This window comes from Mobula hypostoma, chromosome 10, assembly GCF_963921235.1.
Source record: "Mobula hypostoma chromosome 10, sMobHyp1.1, whole genome shotgun sequence".
Taxonomy (NCBI): Eukaryota; Metazoa; Chordata; class Chondrichthyes; order Myliobatiformes; family Myliobatidae; genus Mobula; species Mobula hypostoma.
In genome coordinates, this window is record NC_086106.1 from 48,366,039 (window position 1) to 48,383,174 (window position 17,136).

The 17,136-nt window shown below is 42.3% G+C and overlaps 1 long non-coding RNA gene across 2 annotated transcripts in view; it reads right to left on the reverse strand.

Annotated features, from left to right (window-relative positions):
* Positions 1–4,960: 4,960 nt before the first annotated feature.
* Positions 4,961–17,136, reverse strand: part of LOC134353297 (uncharacterized) — a 60,590-nt gene continuing 48,414 nt past the window's right edge. For both annotated transcript variants that reach the window (XR_010019573.1, XR_010019574.1), the window contains one exon: positions 4,961–6,732. This is a non-coding gene — a long non-coding RNA (uncharacterized LOC134353297). The remainder of the gene's footprint in view (positions 6,733–17,136) is intronic.

Consider the following 17,136-nt stretch of genomic DNA (forward strand, 5'->3'; position numbering starts at 1 on the left):
ACACTCTTCGTATCCTCTGCACAATTTGTTTTTCCAGTCAATCATCAGCAAACTTAGATACACTACAGTCGGTCCTCTCTTCCAGATCGTTAATGTGTATCATGAACAGTTGCGGGCCCAGCACAGACTCCTGTGGCACACCGCTCTCCACTGATCGCCAACCAGAGTAACACCCAAGTATCCCAACGCTCTGCCTTCTATTAGTTAACCATTCCTATATCCATGCTAATACATCACCCCCAACTCTATGCATTCTTATCCTATGGATAAGTCTTTTATGTGGCACCTTATCGAGCGCCTTCTGGAAATCCAAGTAAGTAACGTCCATCTATTCCCCTCTATCCACTGCGCTCATTATATCCTCAAAGAACTCCAATAAGTTTGTCAAACAGGACCTGCCTTTCTGAATCCATGCTGTGTCCACCTGATGGATCCATTTCTTTCCAGATGCCTCGTTATTTCTTCTTTAATGATAACTTCAAGCATTTTCCCAACTACTGATGTTAAACTAACTGGCCTGTAATTACCTGCCTTTTGCCTATATCCTTTTTTGAACAATGGCTTGATATTCACCATCTTCCAGTCTGCTTACTGGGACCTGCACAGAGAATTTCGGTAAATTATCATCAAAGCCTCTACTATAACTTCTGCTATTTCTTTCATTACCCTGGGATGCATTCCATCAGGACCAGGGGACTTGTCTATCTTCAGGCTCACAAGTTTGTTTAGCTCTACCTGTTTGGTGATAGCTATTGAATCAAGGTCCTCACCTCCCATTGCATCCATTAACACCTCTCTTTGGCATGTTAGACATGTCCTCCACCATGAAGATCAACACAAAATAGTCATTCAAAGCCTCTGCTATTTCCTCATTATCCAACATCAATTCCCCCTTCTTGTCCTCCAAGGGACATACGTTCACTTTAGCCACCCTTTTCCACTTTATATGATTATAAAAACTTCTACAATCCATTTTTATATTTTGTGCTCGTTTCTTTTCATAATCTAGCTTCCCTTTCTTTATTGCTTGCTTAGTGGTTCTTTGTTGCTTTCTAAAGTTTTCCCAGTCTTCCAGTTTCCCACTACTCTTAGTGACCTTGTATACATGAGCTTTTAGTTTGATGCCTTCTTTTATTTCCTTAGTTATCCAAGGCTGGCTCTCCCCACCCTTACTGTCCTTGCTTTTAACTGGAATATACTTTTGTTGAGCACTATAAAAAATCTCTTTGAAAGTCTTCCACTGTTCCTCAGCTGTTCCACCATGTACTCTGTGTTCCCAGTCTACTCTAGCCAAATCCTCCCTCGCCCTGCTGTAGTCTCCATTGTTTAGGCATAATACACTGGTTTTAGATCAAACTATTGCACCCTCCATTTGTATGAGAAACTCAGTCATACTGTGATCACTCTTTCCAAGAGGATCCCTAACTAGAGGATCACTAATTTCACCTGTCTCATTGCACAGGACCAGATCTAAGATAGCACGTTCCCTTGTAGGTTCAGTAACATGCTGTTCAAGAAAGCCATCACTGATGCATTCTATGAAGTCCTCCACAAGACTGCCCTGACTAACTTGATTCACCCAATCTATGTGCAAGTTAAAGTCCCCCATGATAACTGCTGTTCCATTCTCACATGCCTCAGATATTTCTCCGTCTATTGCCTGTACCACTGTAATGTTATTATTGGGTGGCTGATAGAAATTCACACCAGCGATTTTTTTCCTGTTAGTACTTCTAATCTCTACCCAGATGGATTCAACATTCTGCTCCTTAGGTCTTATGTCGTCTGTCACTATCACCCTGGCCTCATCCTTAATTAAGCATGCTACCCCACCTCCCTTACCTTCCTGCCTGTCCTTCTCTATTAACTGATATCCTTGGATATTTAATTCCCTATTCTGTCCACCCTGCAACCACATTTCTGTAATGGCTGCTAAATCATACCCCTTTGTACTGATCTGTGCACAAGTTCACTGATCTTGTTTCAAATACTACGGACATTCAGATAAAGTGCCCTTATACTCATTGCGCTTTTAAAATCTTGTAATCTTTGATACTTTTGCAGTTCACTTTTCTTCACTCCCTCTTACTTTTCTCTTTTTTACTTTTGCTTTTTCTTTATCTCGTTGTGCAGTGGAGAGTATATTGACTGGCTGCACCACAGCTTGTATGGAAACACTAATGCCCTTGAATGGAAAATCCTACAGAAAGTAGTGGATGTGGCCCAGTCCATCAGGGGTAAAGCACTCCCCACCATTGAGTGCATCTGCAGGGAGTGCTGTCACAGGAATGCAGTATCCATCATCAGGGTCCCCCACCTCCCACTTGTCACAGCTGCCATCAGGAAGAAGGTACAGGAGCTTCAGGACTCACACCACCAGGTTCAGGAACAGTTAGTATCCATCAGTCATCAGGGTTTTGAACCAAAGAGGGATGACTTCACTCATTTTCACTTGCCCCATCATTGAAATATTCCTGCAACCTATGAACTCACTTTCAAGGACTCTTCACTTCATGTTCTTGATATTTATTCCTTATTTATTTATTGTTGTTCTTTCTTTCTTTTTGTATTTGCATATTTGTTGTCTTTTGCACACTGATTGAATGCCCAAGTTGGTGCAGTCTTTCACTGGTCCTGTTATGGTTATTATTCTATTATGGATTTATTGAGTATGCCTGCAAGAAAATGAATCTCAGGGGTGCATATGGTGACATATATGTACTTTGATAATAAATTATCTTTGAACTTTGAAATCAGCCATGAAAAAATGGCAGTGCAGACTCAACGGGACAAATGATCCTATGTCTTATGGTCTTATACCAATGCCAATTTTGGTTCATTTCCCTCAATCTATGGAAATCACTTGCTATCTTGCTCTGTAACATAATTCATGTCATTTGGAAATAAGTATAAGTGAAAAGTAAACTTTGTTGTCTTCTAAATCAGTAATGAATAAGGTAAGTGAGAAAGAGACAATACTAAGCTCTATGAAAGACAAACATAACCAAATACAAATGGGGAAACAACTCTTATGGTTAATTTCATTCAACAGAAATTTATTAAAGAATTCCACATGCAACAACTTAGAAAAAAAATCCAAGGAAAATCAAATTTGTAAATCAATAATCAATCTAGTCTCTCAGTTCCCCTCCTGATCATAACATCAAAAGGTTCACCTACCACCCCACCAGCCTTCGGGTCCAACATATAATTCTCTGTAATTCCCGCCACCCCCAAGGGGATCCCACCACCAAGCACATCTTTCCCTCCCCCACTTTCTGCTTTCTGCAGGGATCGCTCCCTAAGCGACTCCCTTGTCCATTCGCTCCCCCATCCTTTCCCACTGATCTCCCTCCCGGCACTTATCCTTGTAAGCGGAACAAGTGCTGCACATGCCCTTACACTTCCTCTCTCACCACCATTCAGGGCCCCAGACAGTCCTTCCAGGTGAGGCGACACTTCACCTGTGAGTCGGCTGGAGTGATATACTGCGTCCGGTGCTCCCGATGCGGCCTTCTATATATCGGCGAGACCCAACGCAGGCTGGGAGACTGTTTTTCTGAACACCCATGCTCTGTCTGCCAGAGAAAGCAGGATCTCCCAGTGGCCACACATTTTAATTCCACGTCCCATTCCCATTCTGATATGTCTATCCACGGCCTCCTCTATTGTCAAGATGAAGCCACACTCAGGTTGGAGGAACAACACCTTATAATCCGTCTGGGTAGCCTCCAACCTGATGGCATGAACATTGACTTCTCTAACTTCCGTTAATGCCCCTCCTCCCGTTCTTACCCCATCCCTTATTTATTTATTATTCTTTATTTTTTCCCTTTTTTAATCTCTCTTTTTTTGCTCCCTCTGTCCCTCTCACGATAACTCCTTGTCTGCTCTCCATCTTCCTCTGGCGCTCCCCTCCCCCTTTCTTTCTCCCTAGGCCTCCCGTCCCATAATCCTCTCCCTTCTCCAGCCTTGTATCCCTTTTGCCAATCAACTATCCAGCTCTTAGCTCCATCCCTCCCCATCCTGTCTTCTCCTATCATTTCAGATCTCCCCCTCCCCCTCCCACTTTCAAATCTCTTACTCTCTCTTCTTTCAGTTAGTCCTGACAAAGGGTCTTGGCCTGAAACGTCAACTATGCTTCTTCCTATGGATGCTGTCTGGCCTGCAGCGTTCCACCAGCATTTTGTGTGTGTTGCTTGATTTTCCAGCATCTGCAGATTTCCTCATGTTTGTGATCAAAAGATTGGATGTTCTTTCTCAAATATGGCCTCTTTCCTGAATTCATGTCAGATAGCCAATATCATCCCAACATATTCTACCAACTCTTTAAAACTTGTCTTTAACTTTCACCAATAACTTCCTTGTAAAATGAACTCATTTGCTTAGATGATAGTGGGAATCAAAGAGATGGCTGTTGTTCTGAGGCACTGGCATGTTTTCATGTTGCAAACAGAAATGCAAATTGTTACACACGTGTTGAATGCACCTTCAGATTAGAAATTGAAAATTAGGTTGGAGTTGTTGGTTAAGAATCCATGTGAAAGAACTCTTGGGCCTGGTTACTTATTATTGACTTGATTTAATCACATTTTGAATACCTGTGTCTCTATCTCATTTTTCTTAGTGTTGTATAAGGCTTGATTACCTTCCTTTTCTCTTTGGGCCAGAAGGACCTGTTACAATGTTGTACTTCTAAATATGTTAGGTAAATACATTTACTAGAATTTTTTGAAGGTGTAACTGGTGGAATAGATAGGAGAGAGAACCAGTGGCTATGGTATGATTGGACAGCTTTCAACACAGTCTGGTATCAGAGATTAGTGTGCACAATTAAAGCACATAGGTTTGAAGGTAATTGTAGAAAATGGAGAACTAGTTGGCAGACACGATCAAATAGTATAAATAAGCAGGTCCCTTTCCAAGTGGCTGTCTTTAACTAATTAAGTTCGAAGTCGAGTTTATTGTCATATGCACAAATACATTTATGCAAAAGCCAGTGAGGTGCTTAATTGCAGCAACATCACAGACACATAGCATTAGATGTTAAAAGTCACAAGAAAAACATAAACACATATTGTACAAAATTCTAAAAGAAAGACATAATTAGAACAAAACAAAAGATCCATTGTAGTGCAACGTGGCCCAAGTCATCATAAATGTTACTGTAGGATTAGTGCCAAAACCTTAGATGAGGTAATGTCATTAATACCTTCAGCTTTAAGGGCAGCACAAAGCTAGGTGGAGCAGTAATCTGTGAGGACACCGAGCCTATACAGTGATTTATGTTTAGATGAGTAGATGGGTAAATGCATGTCAAATACACTCTAATGGTTATAAACTAATGACTAAGTTATGACTCTAATGTCTCGGCCATGTTGATGCCACAAAGGGGAAGGCAGGCCAGGCCTTGAGGCCTGAGTGCAGGTCTGATCTCCTTATCTGAGGAGGGAGCGCAACAGGGCTTCAATGGACTATTTCCTAGCGGGACAGAATTACCTAAGGGACTGGGCTTACACTCCTTAGTTTAGAAAAATGAAAGAGAGGTGAGCACAGGTTCCTGATGGTGGAGAAGTCCAAAATCAGGAGTCACAGCCTCAAAATACAGAATAGGCCTCTTACTAATGAAATGAGGAGAAAATCTTCCACAGAGTGATGCACGTATGTAATTCTCTTCCACAGAGAGCAGTTGAGGCAAACCACTCAGTCCATTCCAGAAGCAGTTTGAAGTGAAAGGATATAGGCTTTCAGCAGGACCAGGATGATCAGCCCTGGTTCTACTGAGTGACAGAGAGGGCTCCCAGGGTCAATTGGCCCTGGCTGCTTCTACTTTAAATGATTCTGTGTCTCATTTTGTTGGTGGCAGCTGATAATTAAAAGTGTTGGTGAAGCACAAGCCTTTTGCAAATGCATCCATCAATAATCTGTCACTGACACAGCTACTCTTGATCAACCCTCTTCCATGATACTTTGGTAATATTCAATCATTATTTTCCTGTGGGCAGATCCTGTTCCAACTCCAATTAAATATTAGATTAGATTAGATTATGAGGACACGCAGTCCTCTTTTATTGTCATTTAATAATGATACAATGTTTCTCCAGAATGATATCACAGAAACACATGACAAACCAACTGAAAAACGGACAAAAACCACATAATTATAACATATAGTTACAACAGTGCAAAGCAATACCGTAATTTGATAAAGAACAGACCATGGGCACGGTAAAAAGTCTCAAAGTCTCTCGAAAGTCCCATCATCTCATGCAGGCGGTGAACCTCCAGCGCCGCAAACTTGCCGATGCAGCATCCTGGAAGCATCCGACCACAGTCCGACTCCGAGTTCGTCCGAAAACTCCGAGCCTCTGACCAGCCCTCTGACACCGAGCACCGAGCACCATCTCTGCCGAGCGCTTCGACCCCGGCCCCGGTAACAGACAATAGGCAAAGCTGAGGATTTGGGGCCTTCCCCTCCGGAGATTCTCGATCGCACAGTAGCAGCAGCAGCGAAGGGGGCATTTCAGAAGTTTCTCCAGGTGTTCCTCCGTGCTTCTCACGGCTGTCTCCATCAAATCAGGATTGTGCATGGCCCCTAGTTACACATACGATATCATTCGGAACAGCCACGCGTGCTGCGTCGCGCCACCATCTTCTCCTCCCTCCTCCTGTATCTGGTCAGTTCAGAACGAATGATCTACCATGAGCTTCCATTTCAACAGACCATTTCATCTGTGGGGAGAGAAGGGATATAAATTAAAATCTAAGCACTCAGAAATGGGATTAAGCCTACGTCCACTCTCAGTGTATTAATGGTGAAGAAATTTCACTCCCCTGTCAAACCCTAGTACCTTGTGTTATGCTCTGCTGGTAGCCAAGTCTGTTTGTATTCATACAACAGCAGCTTGCAGATTTGTGCTATTTTAGTTCCTGATCTTGTTGTTTAAGAGGCATTTAGATTCACACTTTAATATGAATACACTTGTAGCAGACTAAGTCAAGGCAGACACAAGATATACTGCTGATGCTAGAAGTCTAGGTCAACACGTATAAAATACTGAAAGAACTCAATGGGCTTGATGAAGGTACTTGGCCTAAAACAGTAACTCCTCATTTTCCTCCTGACCCGCAGAGTGCCTACAGAATTTTGGGCATGTTGTTGAGTCAAAGCAGTGATTAGCCTTTGCCAATGAAATTTAAAACCCATTGTTGTGCTGCTGTTGACATTACAAGTGTTAGTTGGACTGGCAGGACCATGACCTACTGATCCCTAATGGTCAATTGACAAGCCTCTGTAAATTATTTAGACATTTCCAATATTCGTTAATGCTAACTGGTTTTATGCAATTTTCTTTCGCGATAACACGACCACAACAATTTAACTCCCAAAATTCTCCTTTTCAAGTTGGCACATAACTCTAACAGTCATTACAGCTACCTTTATCATACAATCTACTTTGAAATTGACATACAGACACTTTTATTCAATAAGCATTATCTTTACAGTTGGTTAATAATCTGTTTTTGCACCTTTGATTCTTCATCTTATGAGTAATGATACTTAAAGTGTTATAAACCTTGAGAGTGTAATCTCGATCTTAATTGTATCTTCCCATTCACATGCTGAAGTTGGAAGCAATCACTGATCTTGAAACCACAGCCCATCATTATACCTGCCTATCTGGAGATGTTCCTTTCTCTGTTTCAATGGTAACCTGTAGTATTCATCTAAACTCCATGTGCAATCAGAATGCCTGTCTACTAGTTAACCCCCTCGAGATCTCAACTCAAGTGCACTTATATTTCCCTTAAAAAGCTGACCCCTCCCCCTCACGCAACTATGTTTTTCCCTAAAACATCACTATAACCTGAGAAGTAAAAGCTGGAGAAAGCCAATGAGACTTCTGTGCCGTTCCACCACTCTTGTACATCAGTGCCACTTTGAGAGAGTCAGAGGCTCATGGAGTTCTGCAGCATGAAAACAGGCTCTTCAGCCAAACTATTCCATGCCAGCCAAGGCAACATCTTGAACTAATTTCATTTGCCTGCATTTGGCTCTTAACATTATCTACAAACCTGTTCAGATGCCTTATAAACATTGTAAGTGCAGCCACATTTTTTAGTAGCTCATTCCATGTACACCCAGCCCTCTGCCTGGACAAGGTACCCCTCAGGTAAGTCTTACCATCTGAATTATTAATAGTCTTCTCCAGAGTAACAGCTCCATAGCAGATGCCATCTCACTGGCTCTTCACTCAACCCTGGAACATCTAGCCAGCAAAAATGCACACATCAGGATGCTGTTTCTCGACTACAGTTCAGCAATCAATACCATAAGACCATAAGACATAGGAGCAGAATTAAGCCATTCAGCCCATCAAGTCTGCTCCACCATTCCATCATGACTGATCACGGATCCCACACAACCCCATACATCTGCCTTCTCGCCATATCCTTTGATGCCCTGACTGATCAGGAAGCTATCTACTTCTACCTTAAATATACCCATGGACTTGGCCTCCACCACAGTCTGTGACAGAGCATTCCACAGATTCACTACCCTCTGGCTAAAAAAAATCCTCCCCACCTCTGTTCTAAAATGTTGCCCCTCAGTTTTGAGGCTGTACCCTCTAGTTACAGACACCACCACCATGTGAAATATCCTCTCCATATCCATCCTATCTAGTCCTTTCAACATCATCCCTTCAACACTAATCAATAAGCTTCAAGAATGAGGTTTTATGGGTGGAACTGAGGAATAAGAAGGCTATGGCCAGGTTAATGGGCTATATTATAGACCACTCAACAGATCACAAGATTTAGAGGAACAAATTTGTAGAGAGATTGCAGACTGTTGCAAGAAACATAAGGTTGTGATAGGTGATATTAATTTTCCACATATTGACTGAGACTTGCAAAGGGCTAGATGGGACAGTGTTTGTCAAATGTGTTCAGGAAAGTTTCCTAAACTGGTATATAGAAGTCACAATGAGAGACCGTGCAATACTCGATCTCCTATTTGGGAATGAGTCAGGGCAGGTGTCAGAACTCTGTGTAGGGGAACGCTTTTCATCTAGTGATTATAATGCCATTAGTTTCAAACTAATTATGGAAGAGGATAGGTCTGGTCCTCGGGTTGAGATCCTAAATTGGAGAAAGGCTAGTTTTGATGATATTAGAAATGATCTGGCAAGCGTGGATTGGGAAAAGCTATTTTCTGCCAGAGGTGTACTTGGTAAGTGGGAAGGCTTCTAAAGTGAAATTTTCAGAATGCAAAGCTTGTATGTGCCAATCACAATAAAAGGCAAGGATAATAGGATTAGGGAACCTTGGTTTTCAAGAAATATTGAGACCCTGGTTAAGAAAAAAGAGGTGTAAAGCAGGTACAGGCAGGTAGGAACAAATGAGTTACTTGAGGAGTATAAGAAATGCAAGAGAACGCTTAAGAAAGAAATCAGGAGGGCTAAAAGATGGCATGAAGTTCCTATAGCAGACAAGATGAAGGAAGATCCTAAGGGTTTCTACAGATATGTTAAGAACTAACAGATTGCAAGACACAAAACTGGTCCTCCGGAAGATCAGAATGGTAATCTATGCATAAAGCCTAAAGAGATATGGGAGATCTTAAATGGACTTTTACATCGGTACTTATTCGGGAGGCGAACACAGAGTCTATAGATATGAGGCGAGTCTCCGGCAAGGTCAGGGACCCTATACAGACTACAGAGGAGGAGATGTTTGCTGTTTTAAGGCAAATGGGGGGGAGGGGCAAATAATCAGACCGTAAGACATAGGAGCAGAATTAGGCCATTCAGCCCCTCAAATCAGCTCCACTATTCAATCATGGCTGATCCTTTTTTCCCATCTTCAGCCCCAATCCTCAGCTTTCTCCCCATTACCTTTAATGCTAGGGCCAATCAAGAACTGATCAATCTTCACTTTAAATATACCCAATGACCTGCTCTCCACAGCTGCCTGTAGTAACAAATTCCACAGATTCACGGCGCTCTGGCTAAAGAAATTTCTCTGCTTCTCTGTTTTAAATTCTCACTCCTATATCCTGGGCTGTGCCTGCTTGTCCTGGACTACCCCACCATGGGAAACATCCTTTCCACTTCTTCTCTGTCTAGGCCTTCTAACATTTGAAAGGCTTCAATGAGATACCCCTCATCCTTCTAACTTCCAGTGAGTACAGACCAGAGCCATCAAACGTTCCTTATGTGTTAACCCTTTCATTTCCTGGAATCATCCTATGAACATCCTCTGAACCCTTTCCAATGCCAGCACAACTTTTCTCATATAAGGAGCCCAAAACTGTTCACAATACTCAAGGTGAGACCTCACCAGTGTCTTATAAAGCCTCAGCATCATTTCATTGCTCCTATATTCCAGACCTCTTGAAATGAATGCTAACGTTGCATTTGCCGTCCTCACCACTGACTCTACCTGCAAGTTAACCTTCAGGGTGTTCTGCACAGGGACTCCCAAGTCCCCTTGCAGCTCAGATTTCTGGATTTTCTCCCCATTTAGAAAATAGTCTGTGCATTTATTTCTGCTACCAAAGTGCACGACCATGTATTTTCCAACATTGTATTTCATTTGCCACTTTCTTACCCATTCTTCTAAGCTGTCTAAGTGCTTCTGCAGCCTTCCTGTTTCCTCAACTCTACCTGCCCCTCCACCAGTCTTTGTATCATCTGCAAACTTGGCAACAAAGCTATCTATTTCATTATCTAAATCATTGATATACAGCATAAAAAGAAAAGCGGTCCCAACACCAACTACTGCAGAACACTACTAGTCACTGGCAGTCAACCAGAAAAGGATCCTTTTATTCCCACTTGCTGCCTCCTACCAATCAGCCAATGCTCTAACCATGCCAGTAACTTTCCTGTAATGCCATGGGCCATGGTTGGTAAACAGCCTCATGTGTGACTCTTGTCAAAAACCTTCTGAAAATCCAAATATACAACATCCACTACACCCCCTTTATCTATCCTACGTGTAATCTACTCAGAGAATTCCAGTAGGCTCATCAGGCAAGATTTTCCCTTAAGAAAACCATTCTGACTTTGTCCTATCTTGTCCTGTGTCACCAAATATCCATAACCTCATCCTTAACAATTGACTCCAACATCTTCCCAACCACTGAGGTCAGGCTAATTGGTCTATAATTGTTTTTCTGCTGCCTTCCTCTTTTCTTAAATTTTCCAGTCCTCTGGCACCATGTCAGAGTCCAATGATGTTTGAAAGATCATTACTAATGCCTCCACAATCTCTACTGCTACCTCTTTCAGAATCCTAGGGTGCAGTTCATCTGGTCCAGGTGATTTATATACCCTTCGGTCTTTCAGCTTTTTGAGCACCTTCTCCCTTGTAATAGTAACTGCACGCATTTCTCTTCCCTCACACTCTTCAACATCTGGCACACTGCTAGTGTCTTCCACAGTGAAGTCTGATCCTATATCCACTATCATTTATTTTTTCTTTACTTGCAAACTCTTTTTCTATCCACCTTGATATCGTTTGCTAGCTTGTTTTAATATTCCATCTTTTCCCTCCTAATGAGTCTTTTAGTTGCTTTTTGTAGGTTTTTAAAAGCTTCCCAATCCTCAATCTTCCCACTAAATTTTTCCTTTGTTGTATGCCTTCTCTTTTGCTTTTATATTAACTTTGACTTCCCTTGTCAGCCCGTTGTACTATTTTGCCATTTGAGTATTTCTTTGTTTTTAGAATACATCTATCCTGCATCTTCCTCATTTTTCCCAGAAACTGAAACCATCAGGGTCCTTTCTGCCTTTGCAGTTTCTTAACTCAACCCACAAAAATTCAACATCTTTCAATCCTATGTCACAATTTTCTACTGATTTGATGCCATTCTTTACCTGCAGAGCCACACCACCCCCTCTGCCTACCTTCCTATCTCCCTGAAAAGATGTGTAACTTTGGACATTCAACTCCCAACTACAACCATCCTTCAGCCATGATTCAGTGATGGCCACAATACCAGACCTGACAACCTGTAACTGTGCAACTATCCGATCTATCCTGAGTCCTTTCACTCCAGTTCCCATCCCCCAGACAGCTCTAACAAACCTGCCCACAAGAATTGGTTCCCCTCAGATCCAGGAGTAACCCATCCCTTTTGTATAGGTCATACCTCCCCACAGAAGAGATTCCAATGATCCAAAGACGTGAAGCCCTGCATTCTCAGTCATGCATTTATTTGCCAAATTGTCCTGTTTCTGCCCTCACTGGCACGTGACACAGGTAGCAATCCATAAATTACTACCATGGAGATTCTGCCTCTTGGTGTTCTGCCTAGCTCTCTAAATTTTGTCTTCAGGACCTCCTTGCTTTTCCATCCTATGTATGTGTACCAAGACGTCTGGCTGCTCTCCATCCCCATCTAAAATGCTGCGACGTCTCTGATCCCGGCATCTGGGAGGCCTGACAAGGTGTTCCCTTTGACCCTGCAGGAGGCAAAGTTCAGAAGTTGCCAGGACCCTAGCAGAGATATTTAAATCATCCTTGTTGACAGGCAAGGTCCCAGAAGATTGGAGCATATGTAATGTTGGTCCACTGGTTAAAAAGGCTCAAAGAGAAAAACAGGAGGTTATAGGCCAGTGAGCCTGACATCAGTAGTAGGAAAGTTATTTGAAGGGACCATATATATGAGTATTTAGATAGACAGGTCTTGATTAGGAATAGTCAGCATGGCTTTGTGCAGGCTAGGTCATGTCTAAACAATCTTAGAGAGTTTTTTGAGGAAGTTGCCAGGAAAGTAGATGAAGGCAAGGCAGTGGATGTTGTCTACATGAACTTTAGCAAAGCATTTGACAAGGTCCCACACCAGACATTCAGCATTCAAGGTGAGGTGGTAAATTGGATTCGACATTGGCTTTGTGGAAAAAGTCAGAGGGTGGTGGTAGACTGTTGTCTGTCTGACTGAAGGCCTGTGACTAATGGAGTGCCTCAGGGATCAGTGCTGGGTCCATTGTTATTTCTCATCTATATCAACAATCTGGATGTAACGTGGTTAACGGGATCAGCAAATATGTGGATGATACCAAGACTGGGAGAATAGTGGACACAGAGAGGAAGACTATGAAACCTTGCAGTGGAACCTGGGCCGGCTGGAAAAATAGGCTGAAAAATGGCAGGTGGAATTTAATACGGACAAGTGTGAGGTGTTGCGCTTTGGAAGGACTATCCAGGGTAGGTCTTACACAGTGAGCGGTAGGACACTGAGGAGTGCGGTAGAACGAAAGAATCTGGGAATTCAGCTCCATATTTAACTGAAAGAGGCATCACAGGTAGATAGGATTGTAAAGAAAGCTCTTGGTGCATCAGCCTTAATAAATCAAAGTAATGAATTCAGGAGTTGGGATGTTATTATTGAAATTGTATAAGACATTGGTGAGGCCTAGTTTGCAGTATTGTGTGCAGTTCTGGTCACCTACCTACAGGAAAGATGTAAATAAGGTTGAAGGAGTATAGAGAAAATGTCCAAGGACGTTGCCGTGTCTGGATGGCCTGAGTTATAAGGAAAGATTGAATGGCTTAGAACTTTATTCCCTAAAACATAAAGGTTGATGGGGATTCAATAGAGTTATACAAAATTATGAGGGGTATAGATAGGGCAAATGCAAGCAGGCTTTTTACACAAAGCTTTGGTGACACTGCATCTACAGGTCATGGGTAAATTTGAGAGGTGCAATGTTTAAGGGGAACTTGGGGGGAAATTTCTTCACTCAGAGCGTGAAACAAGATGCTGTGGATGTGATTTCAAATTCAACGTTTAAGAGAAATTTGGATAGGTGCATCAATACGAGGGGTATGGAGGGCAACGTTCCAGATTTGTCTAAGGAAGTTGGCAGTTTATAAGATGGGCCAAAGGGCTTGTTTCTGTGCTGTAGCTATCTACGACTCTATGACTCTATGCCCTTGACCTCAATACGCTCTTGGCAATTGGATCCTCAATTTCCTCACTTCCACACCCAAGTCATTTCGGATTGAAAACAACATTTCCTCCACCATCTCCATCAGCACAGACTGGTGCCATTAAAATTTCCTCTTACTCAATGTCAACAAGACTAAGGAGCAGATTATTGATTTCAAGAGGAGGAAACCAGCGGTTGATGAGCCAGTCCTCATCGGAGAATCAGAGGTGTAGGTCGGCAACTTTAAATTCTTCAGTGTTATTACTTTGGAAAACATGTTGTGTGCCCAGCACATGTGCAATTATGAAGAAAGCACAGCACTGCCTTTATCTCCTCAGGCGTTTGTGAAGATGCAGTATGACATCTAAAATGTTGACAAACTTCTTTAGATATATAGTGAAAAAATATTGATTGAGCACATCTACACAAAACGTTGTTGCAGGAACACAGCATCCATCATCAGGGACCCTACCACCCAAGCCATGCTCTGTTCTCACTGCTGTCATCAGCAAGAAGGTACAGGAGCCTCAGGACTCACACCAGCAGGTTCAAGAACAATTATTACCCCTCAACTATCAGATTCTTGGAGATAGTTTCACTCAGCTTCCTTTGTCCCATCATTGAAATGTTCCCACAACTTATTGACTCATGTTCAAGCACTCTTCATGTCATGTTAAGAACACAGAACATAGAACATAGAAAGTACAACACATTACAGGCCCTTCAGCCCACAATGTTGTGCCAACCCTTAAACCCTGCCTCCCATATAACCCCTACCTTAAATTCCTCTATATACCTGTCTAGTAGTCTCTTAAATTTCACTAGTATATCTGCCTCCACCACTGACTCAGGCAGTGCATTCCACGCACCAACCACTCTCTGAGTAAAAAACCTTCCTCTAATATCCCCCTTGAACTTCCCACCCCTTACCTTAAAGCCATGTCCTCTTGTATTGAGCAGTGGTGCCCTGGGGAAGAGGTGCTGGCTATCCACTCTATCTATTCCTCTTATTATCTTGTACACCTCTATCATGTCTCCTCTCATTCACCTTCTCTCCAGAGAGTAAAGCCCTAGCTCCCTTAATCTCTGATTATAATCCATATTCTCTAAACCAGGCAGCATCCTGGTAAATCTCCTCTGTACCCTTTCCAATGCTTCTACATCCTTCCTATAGTGAGGTGACCAGAACTGGACACAGTGCTCCAAGTGTGGCCTAACCAGAGTTTCATGGAGCTGCATCATTACCTTGCGACTCTTAAACTCTATCCCTCGACTTATGAAAGCTAACACTCCATAAACTTTCTGAACTACCCTATCTACCTGTGAGGCAACTTTCAGGGATCTGTGGACATGTACCCCCAGATCCCTCTGCTCCTCCACACTACCAAATATCCTGCCATTTACTTTGTACTCTGCCTTGGAGTTTGTCTTTCCAAAGTGTACCACCTCACACTTCTCTGGGTTGAACTCCATCTGCCACTACTCAATATGTTCTCAATATTTATTTACTATTATTATTTCTTTCTTTTTGTATTTGCACAGTTTCTTCATCTTTTGTACGCTGGTTGAACACCCAGGTTGGTGGGGTCTTTCATTGCTTCTGTTATGGTTATTATTCTATTATAGATTTACTGAGTATGCCTGCAAGAAAATCAATCTCATGGTTGTATACTGTACTTCAATAATAAATTTACTTATTATGTATGTACTTCAATAATAAATTTACTTTGAACTTTGAACTTTAAATTAAACCTATGTGCTTTATCTTTAGACTACCCTACACTTGGCCAAAGTCTGATAACTCACCTTTTATAGGATCCTGATGATGTTTTCAACCTCTATTCTTTCCTATGCTCTCTCTCTATTTCTTGAATCCTTTGATACTTAAGACTCCATAGTCCTATTAGGTACAGAATTCTAATGATTCACTACCTGTGAGGGTACAAAATTCTTCTCAGCTCTCTTTTACATGGCCAATTCCATAACATCCAGTTTCAGATGAGAGAAATACCATCCCTGGATCTGTCCTGTCAAGTCCCCTAAGAATGATGGTTGTTTCAATGAGGTCATCACTCATTGTTCTGAACTCTGGAGAGCGTAGGTAGAATCTGCATGACTTCTTCTCATAATCAAGTTTATGAGTCTTCACTGCAGCATATCTATCCTTTGATAGAGAGGCCAGGTATACAGTAAACTCAAGGTGTAAGATGTTGTCTTACCAGGACCCTTTACAATTAGAACAAGACATCTCAGCTGGTGTACTCAGACCTCTAGCAATGAAGGTCAATATACCATTTGTCTTGTTGACTGCTTGTTTCACCTGAAGAGTAACTTTCAATGATTACATACAAGAATTGGCAGATCTCTCAGAATACCAAGACCTTTCAAAATCTCCCTATTTAGAAATGATATCCTGCCCTTCCATTTTTTCCATTAGTCAAGAAGATGTCATAGTTTTCCATACTATATTCCATCCATCATATCTGTGTCCATTCATATGTTTTCTGCATCTCCCCATTGTCCTCACAGCCAATCCTGAATCTATGACTCTATGACACAATGACACTGAACTTTGTGCCATCCATATATACACACATTCTTTTTCTCTCTCTCCTTTTTCACCCTCTGTCCCTCTCACTATATCCCTTGCCCATCCTCTGGGCTTTTTTCCCCCCTCCCCTTTTCTTTTTTCCTGGGCCTCCTGTCCCGTGATCCTCTCATATCCTTTTTGCCAATCACCTGTCCAGCTCTTGGCTCCATCCCTCCCCCTCCTGTTTTCTCCTATCATTTTGGATCTCCCCCTCCCCCTCCCACTTTCAAATCTCTTACTAGCTCTTCTTTCAGTTAGTCCTGACGAAGGGTCTCGGCCCGAAACGTCGACTGTACCTCTTCCTAAAGATGCTGCCTGGCCTGCTACATTCACCAGCAACTTTTATGGAAGGTGACAGTAACTCAGATAACCACGTGAGCAATAGAAGAGCACCTCGGAATGCACAAGACATTGAATTTTGACTGGATGAGCTACAGCAGCAGAAGACCACATACACACACTCAGTGGCCACTTTATTAGGTACAGGAGGTACCTCGTAAAGTGACCACTGACTGTAGTGGAGAAGGAATTATCAATTGTCAGTTTGACAATTTCTTCCCCACCTTGACCCACTGAGTTCCTCCTCAGTTTGTTTGTTGCTCC